This window comes from Canis lupus, chromosome 9 (genome assembly GCF_003254725.2).
Source record: "Canis lupus dingo isolate Sandy chromosome 9, ASM325472v2, whole genome shotgun sequence".
NCBI classification, from domain to species: Eukaryota; Metazoa; Chordata; class Mammalia; order Carnivora; family Canidae; genus Canis; species Canis lupus.
The window spans coordinates 57,036,773-57,045,338 of NC_064251.1; the positions used below are offsets into that span (position 1 = coordinate 57,036,773).

At 46.5% G+C, this 8,566-nt stretch overlaps 1 pseudogene; it reads left to right on the top strand.

Moving 5' to 3' along the window:
* Positions 1–2,931: 2,931 nt before the first annotated feature.
* LOC112677238 (40S ribosomal protein SA-like) lies at positions 2,932–4,009 on the top strand (annotated as a pseudogene).
* Positions 4,010–8,566: the final 4,557 nt, after the last annotated feature.

Below are 8,566 nucleotides of genomic sequence, written 5' to 3' on the forward strand. Positions count from 1 at the left end.
GGCTCAGCGGTTTAGTGCCTGCCTTCGGCCCAGGATGTGAGCCTGGAGACCCGGGATCGAGTTCCGAGTCGGGCTCCCTACATGGAGCCTGCTTCTCCCTCTGCCTGTGTCTCTGTCTCTCTCTATGTCTATCATGAATAAATAAATAAATAAATCTTAAAAAAAATAATAACATGAGGCTCTGTCCTACCTACCTTTATTGCTGCTGTAGATTCTTGGCAGAGAATGAAAAAAATGTTTCCATCACAGCCACCCACCGTCCCCACACCTGCAAAGAGCTGCTGGACCTGGAGTCCTTGGGTCTGGTACATCCTTGCCCCCAAGAGTGAGTTAACAGATTTTTGTATTTGAGGTCAGAATATAATATCGAAAGGGCTTTCTTTTCAAAGTGTAGGCCAGGGTCTTAAATTCAAAGTACTGGAGAGGCCGTGCAGAGGTGAGTAACAACTGCAGATGTGGCCAACTACAGATCCCATGTCTTGTTCAGAGGGGCAGTCCTTACTCAGCTCCAAACAATAGTTTCTATGCAGTGGCCAAGGGTCTTGATGGTAGTAATTGTGACATCTCTCAAGGTTAAGCGTTGCAATGGACTAATAACACCACCATTGGCCAAACAAAACACATCTGAGGGTCACATCCAGCCCCTAAGCCAGCTGCATGCAAAACTCTGGGGGACCAAAGGGAAAGGTTGGATTCCCCCATTTAGCAGGTTTCCAGAGAGGCACTGACTTTTACCCCACTCATACAGAGCCCCATTGTGGGTAGGGCTCTGGACAGGGGTGGTGGTAGTGTGAATGCCTGGAATCAATCACCAAAACCTTTCCAACTCAGCCTGAAGAGCCAGGAAAGAGTCCTTTTGCTCAGCCTGGCTCTGGACAGGGATTAGGGCCAGCCACTTTCAAATGGACTAGTGAATACTGCCTGTGGAAGCCTCTGCAGACAGCTGATGTGGGCAGTTCAGATTTGCATAGTGTAAAAATCCCAGGAATAAGGAAAAAGCTACCCCCATATGCCAGGTACTAGAAGTCTCCATGATCTCAGCCAGTTGGGGCTTAAAGCTGGTTTTATTTGATTTAGAAAAATAAAGAAATATGGCATTTTTTACACTGTGGTTATCAGAAAACAATTTGTATCTTTTACACTTTACATTAAATTGTTATAGGATCCCAGAGGAAGGGATTTTCATTCCAAGTGGGGAAATAGTTTTGTTTAGATGTATTTTGCTTCAGGCCCAGTTTGGCCAGAAAGATTCATGGAAGAAGCAGCAGTTGAATGAGCACAGAAGCTGAGAAGAGAAAGCTCAAATCTAATCAAAGAAAAAGCATAGACCCACGGTTCCGAAACTGTGTTGAGATACCCTGAGGTGCCATAGCAAATGAACAGGAGCATAGTAAAATACTTTCAATTTTGGAGAGAAACAATGATATCATCTGTTGGACACTGAAAACTAGTAGTTGGAAGTAGTTCACAGTATCAGCATTAGACCTTCCTACATTCCTCTCTGTGATATCACATCTTTGTAAAGCTGGATTTTCATCAATTGATGTGACAAGAAGCAAATAACTCATGCAAATCAGTGTGGAACAGGAAGTAATGGAGTCAATGTCTGATTGATTCTAAGGTCTGAGAACATGCACATATACCATTAGTAAGTAATGGTGTTACTTAAGAATCATTTTAAAATATCTTTTCTTGGGGCACCTGGGTGGCTCAGTCAGTTAAGTCTCTGCCTTCAGCTCAGGTCATGATCTCAAGATCCTAGGATAAAAAAAAAAAAAAAAAAGATCCTAGGATCAAGCCCTGTGTCGAGCTCCCTGCTCAGCCAGTAGTTTGCTTTTCCCTCTGCCCCTTCCCACACTCATGCTCTCTCTCTCTTTCTCTCTTTCTCTCTCTCCCTCTTCCTTTCTCTCTCTCAAATAAAGAAATAAAATTTAAAAAATAAATAAAATATCTTTTCTTTGAATACATGGGTATTTTTTTTAATATTTATTTATTCATGGGCTCGAGTCTTACGTTGGGCTCCCTGCATGGAGCCTGCTTCTCCCTCTCCCTGTGTCTCTGCCTCTCTCTCTCTCTCTATGAGAGAGAATATGAATAAATAAATAAAATCTTAAAAAAAATAAAAAATAGTAGAGTGATCAAGAGTAGGACTGGGGAAGGGCAGAGGATAGTTTTACATTTTATTTATTTTATTGTATTATTATTATTTTCTAAGTGGGCTCCATAACCAGCGTGGAGCTCAACGTGGGCTTGAACTCACAATAGCGAGATCAGGACCTGAGCCAAGATCAAGAGCCAGACACTTGAGTGACTGAATCGCCCAGGAACCTCTAGTGTTGCATTTTAAAGGGGAAAGACAGGCAGGCTGGGCTTCAGTGGGAAGCCACTGGATGTGAGTTCAAAGTCAGAAGCCAGATCTGGTGTCCCTGTCAGCTCATAGGCTATGGATGACACCAGCAATAGTGACTGAGATGATACAAGTGCCTAGGGTTGGTTATGTGAAGGACACTCAGTTTAAGGCTGAGCAAGAGGAGTAGACACCAGAAAGAGGCAGGAGGGAAATGGCCAAAGAAGTACAGGTGAGCCAAGGGTGCAAAGAGACGGAATAGCAAAAGAACAGCTAGATGAACCACAGATCAGGATCAAGGGCACTTTTTTGAATAGGGGAGAACCTCTATTTTTTTTTAAAAGATTTTATTTATTTATTTATTTATTTATTTATTTATTTATTTAGATTTTATTTATTTATTCACGACAGACACAGAGAGAAAGAGAGAGGCAGAGACACAGACAGAGGGAGAAGCAGGCTCCATGCAGGGAGCCTGACATGGGACTCGATCTGGGGTCTTCAAGATCACACCCTGGGCTGAAGGCGGCACTAAACCACTGGGCCACAGGAGCTGCCCAGAACCTCTATTTTTAAAAACAAAACCCTTTTTAAAACACAGCAAAACGCCTTTCCGCGCTACCCAGGGAAGGGTCCATACGGCATTGTTTTGCGTTCCCATCATTGTTTTAAAGGGAAACTTTAACAATGTCGGGAGCCCTTGATGTTCTGCAAATGAAGGAGGAGGATGTCCTCAAATTCCTTGCAGCAGGAACCTACTTAGGTGGCACCAACCTTAACTTCCAAATGGAACAGTACATCTACAAAAGGAAAGGTGATGGTATCTACATCATAAATCTGAAGAGAACCTGGGAGAAGCTTCTGTTGGCAGCTCGTGCCATTGTTGCCATTGAAAACCCAGCTGATGTCGGTGTTACATCATCCAGGAATACTGGCCAGTGAGCTGTGCTGAAATTTGCTGCTGCTACTGGAGCCATTCCTATTGCTGGCCGCTTCACTCCTGGAACCTTCACTAACCAGATCCAGGCAGCCTTCCGAGAGCCAAGGCTTCCGGTGGTTACTGATCCCAGGGCTGACCACCAGCCTCTCACAGAGGCATCTTACATTAACCTGCCTACCATTGCTCTGTGTAACAGACTCTCCTCTGTGCTATGTGGACATTGCATCCCTTGCAACAACAAGGGAGCTCACTCAGTGGGTCTGATGGGGTGGATGCTAGCCCGGGAAGTCCTGCGCATGCATGGCACCATTTCCTGCGAGCACCCATGGGAAGTCATGCCTGATCTCTACTTCTACAGAGGTCCTGAAGAGATTGAAAAGGAAGAACAGGCCGCTGCTGAAAAGGCTGTGACTAAGGAGGAATTTCAGGGTGAATGGACGGCTCCAGCTCCTAAGTTCACTGCTATTCAGCCTGAAGTTGCAGACTGGTCTGAAGGCATGCAGGTGCCCTCTATGCCTATTCAGCAGTTCCCTACTGAAGACAGGAGCGCTCAGCCAGCCACTGAAGACTGCTCTGCAGCTCCCACTGCTCAGGCCACGGAATGGGTAGGAACAACCACTGAGTGCTCTTAAGCTGCTCTTCCACAGAAGCAACAAAATGGAAATAAGGTTGGCAGAAAATAAACAGTTTCTAAAAAAAACAAAAAAACAAACAGCCAAGCAATAAAGCAAATTCCCATGTGCCCCTCCTCCAAAAAAGAACAATTAATGTTTTGCTTCAGAATTTTGTTTATAGAAAAATAGATCTCATTATATAATGTGGAATCCTGTTACTCCTGAAACCCTGCTAAAGCAACAGCAGGGGAATTATTAGAAGTTTAAATCCATAAAGTCACAAAGAATAGGGGTATCTGACTGGATCAGTTGGTAGAGCATGCGACTCTTGTTTTTTTGCAATAGTTTTTTGTTTTGCTTTAAGATATTATTTATTTATTTATTTATTAAAGATTTTTTTTTTATTATTTATCCATGATAGACACACACACACACACACAGAGAGAGAGAGAGAGATAGAGAGAGAGAGGCAGAGACACAGGAGGAGGGAGAAGCAGGCTCCATGTCAGGAGCCAGATGCGGGACTTGATCCCAGGACTCCAGGATCGCGCCCCGGGCCAAAGGCAGGCGCCAAACCGCTGAGCCACCCAGGGATCCCCTAAGATTTTATTTATTTATTTATTTGAGAGAGAGAGGGAGAGAGCACACAAGTTGAAGGAGGGGGAGAGGGAGAGGGAGAAGCAGACTTCTCACTGAGCAGAGTGCCAGATGTGGGGCTCCATCCCAGGACCCTGGGAGCATGACCTGAGCCAAAGGCAGATGCTCAACCACTGAACCACCCAGGCGCCCAAGCATGTGACTCTTGGATCTCCAAGATGTGAGTTCAAGCTCCAGATTGGGCAAGGCACCTACTTAAAAAAAAAAATTGGAGGGACGCCTGGGTGGCTCAGCGGTTTGGTGCGTGCCTTTGGCCCAGGGCGTGACCCCAGGGTTCCGGGATCGAGTCCCATGTCAGGCTACCTGCATGGAGCCTGCTTCTCCCTCTGCTTGTGTCTCTGCCTCTCTCTTTCTCGCTTTCTGTCTGTGTCTCTCATGAATAAATAAATAAAATCTTTAAAAAAATATTGGAAAAACAAAAACGTAAAAAGGACACAAGAAACAGAAAAAGGAGGGAGTGAGAGGTGAGGCATAGTGACAAAACTCTGGAAGGTGAACAGCATGTGGCTAAAGGTTAATGACTGCATAGAGAAGAGGAGGTGGAAATATGAATCTTCAAAAAGAGAATCTTCAACCACAGAACATTGGGGAAGCTCAGGATTCATTGGTGCCAAGTATTTTGGAAGGTGAGAGTCAAGGGTAGGGCTGAGTAAACAAAGGACTGGTAAAGAAAGGGAGCTGTCCTGCCACCCGGTCCTTGCCCCTCCCCCAGCAGAAGAGTGATGAGGAGGAGCAGGGGGAGGGCAGGCCATGCAAGACAACAGCAAGTTAGTGTGGGACATATTGTGTGTCAATCACTATTCCAAGCTCTTTACATATATCAATTCATTGAACCCTAATGGTCACCTATGAGTTATTTGCTATTATTATCTCCGTTTTATAGATGAGAAAACCAAGCCATTTGTCCAAGATCTCACAGCCAACAAGAGAAAGGGCCAGAATCCAAACTGTGCCATGTGGGAGGTAAGGATGGACAGTTGAACACAGTACTCTGTGGTTTGGACTTCATCTCTCTCTCTCTCTCCATGAGAAACCATGGAAGATTTTCAAATATTGAAGTGACATTTATTTATTTATCCATTTCACATTTAATAAACATTCATCAGGTGTCTGTGGTGTGCTGGGCACTCTGCCAGGTACTGAGCACTCCAGGGTGAACCTATAGATGCAGTGCCAGGATGAACCAGGGCAGGGACAGGGAGGCAATGAGGCCTGAGGAGGGGCACCCAGTCCAGCCAGGGATCTGGAAAGGAATCTTAGGAAAGGCAAAGCTGGGCAGCCCCGGTGGCTCAGCGGTTTGGCGCCGCCTTCAGCCCAGGACATGATCCTGGAGACCCTGGATCAAGTCCTGCGTCGGGCTCCCTGCACGGAGCCTGCTTCTCCCTCTGCCTGTGTCTCTGCCTCTCTCTCTCTCTCTCTCTCTCTCTCTCTCTCTGTGTGTGTGTGTGTGTCTCAAATGAATAAATAAATAAAATCTTTAAAAAGAAAAAAAAAAGAAAGGCAAAGCTGACAGAGGCTGAACTGAGTTTGCATGGGAAGTGGGGGCGGGGGGGATGATGGGGCAAATCCTGAACCAAAGCAACAGCACCAGGGAAGGCCCCGTGACCCAACCATGGCCATTCTGGCACAGCCCACTTAGTAGCTGAGAGGAGGCCAGCTCAGAGGTGAAGGCACCAAGGGAGGCTAGGGTAATAGTTCAGGTCAGAGCTGTGGAGTCTCTGGGGTTCTTCCAGGATGGGTATGGGAGGGGCTGAATATAATAGACATGAATAAAAATAGCACCTGCCAATTCCTGGGCCCCCTTGTTTACCAAATGCTTTAAGCACAATATCTCATTTAATTTCCCTAGAAATTCTATCAAGTAGGTATGATGATTTCTATGCTTTACAGATGCAGATACTAAGACATAGCACATCCTGGGGCACATAGCAAACTCCCAGCCAAACCAGGACTTGAACCAGGCATGTCTGAGCCCAAAGCCTGAACTCTTTTTTTAATTAAATATTTTATTTATTTATTTGAGAGAGAGCAAGAGAGAGCACAAGCATGCAGGGCCACAGAAGGAGAGGGAGAAGCAGGCTCCCCACTGAGGAGGGAACCTGATGCTGGGGGGAGGTGGGGCTTGATCCCAGGACGCTGAGATCATGACCTGAGCCAAAATCAAGAGTTGGACGCCCAAACGACAGAACCACCCAGGCTCCCCACTTTAATTTTTAAAGATTTTTAAAAAGTAATCTCCATCTGGGATGCCTGGGTGGCTTAGTGGTTGAGCATCTGCCTTTGACTCAGGGTGTGATCCCAGGATCTGGGATCAAGTCCTGCATCGGGCTCCTTGCAGGGAACCTGCTTCTCCCTCTGCCTGTGGCTCTGCCTCTCATGAATAAGTAAATAAAATCTTTTTTAAAAATTAAAATAAAAAATAAAATAATCTCCATCTAACATGGGGCTCGAACTCAGACCCTGAGATCAAGAGTCACATGCTCTTCCAACTGGAAGGCACCCCATGTTATAGTTTGATTTTTTAAAAGACAGGGCTTCCTGGAAGAAGTGCCATTTGAAGTGAAATTGAATCATTTTGGATGATTATTATAATCATAAACCAAATGCTTATGGCATGTCATGCATACCATTTATTGAGTATTTCCAATATATCAGGCACTGTGCTAACTACTCTACATGTTATTATTTTACTTAATTTCTACCATGATTCTGAGGAGATAAATATTATCCTGCCCATTTTACAGATGAGAAAATTGAGGTTTATGAATGAAATGACTTGTTAGTCACAGGAAATAACTAAGCTGGAATTCCAGCCCAGGTTTGTCTGACCTCCGAGTCCATGCTCTTGACACCACCTGCTCCCACCTTCCTCTGCTCCTCGAGTGGCTGGCCTTGGGTTATAGAGGATGAGGGAGGAGAATCCACAGGCTCTGAGCACCTGTAGAGGTACTGTGAAGCAAGGCCCCTCTCAAGGCTCTATACCACTGTGCCACCGGGGCTGCCCTAATTTTCGTTTTTGTAATTGTGTTTTCTCTTCCTTCAAGAGAGCCTCTCGCCCCTGCCTCCCCATATTGTCAAAGCTTCAGGGTTCTCCCTGCAAAACCTGGATCTGCCCTGGAATCCAGAGTGGCCAGGAGGATAGTACTCCATCATGAGACTCTAGAATGTCACTTAGCAATACCTTAATCCCCACTGCAGCTCATGATGGGGCACCCTGGGATCCTCATCACACACCACCCCCTACACCAGTATCTTGCAAAGCAGACCCTGAAAATCTCTCAATAGCCTAAAAAAAGCAGGGATGCCTTCCCCTCCCCACTCAAATTAAGCAATGGCTATCTCCCTGGCCCCCTCTGCTTCCTGCCTCATCTCCACGCCCCACCTCCCTCTTTCTCCTCTCTGTCTACTATCTTCCTACCTTTGCTCCTCCCCACTCATCCCTCTCCCTGACTGTCTTCCAATCTTACCGCACAGAGAGTCAGGGCCCAGAGCCCTCCTCACCCTGGTTCAGCCTCAGTGTGACTCTCAGCTTTGGGGAAGCCAGGAGTCCAGCACTCAGAGTCTGGCCCTGCCTTGCTGAGTGGTCCAGGCCTGTCCCTCTGTCCCTCTAGATATTCGTTTCCTACCTCCCATTTATGCCTAACCTGGGCCCTGGGTTCCTTGTCTTGAGTCACACTGGGTGTCTCCAGCTCTCTCTGGAGTCAAGAAGCAGGTAGACAAGGGAGTCCATCTTGGGGACCTGGCTCCCCTCCTCCACAGCTGGCCACCCTTAGAAGGATCTCAGGGGCCTGTCATCAGGCCAGCAGGTGAGGCAGGCTTTGGGTCCTGGATCCACTGATCCAAAGTTCAGGACTCACTGCCCAGACCTTTTGGGTGTCCCTGTGTGGGGTCCCTGGTGGGGTCTTCATGACCCCCGAACTCCCTCCCTGTCTTCCTTCCAGGCTGGGACCCTTCCCCTAGCTATGGATAATCCTCCCTTAAACACATTGCAGCCACACCCTGTGTACC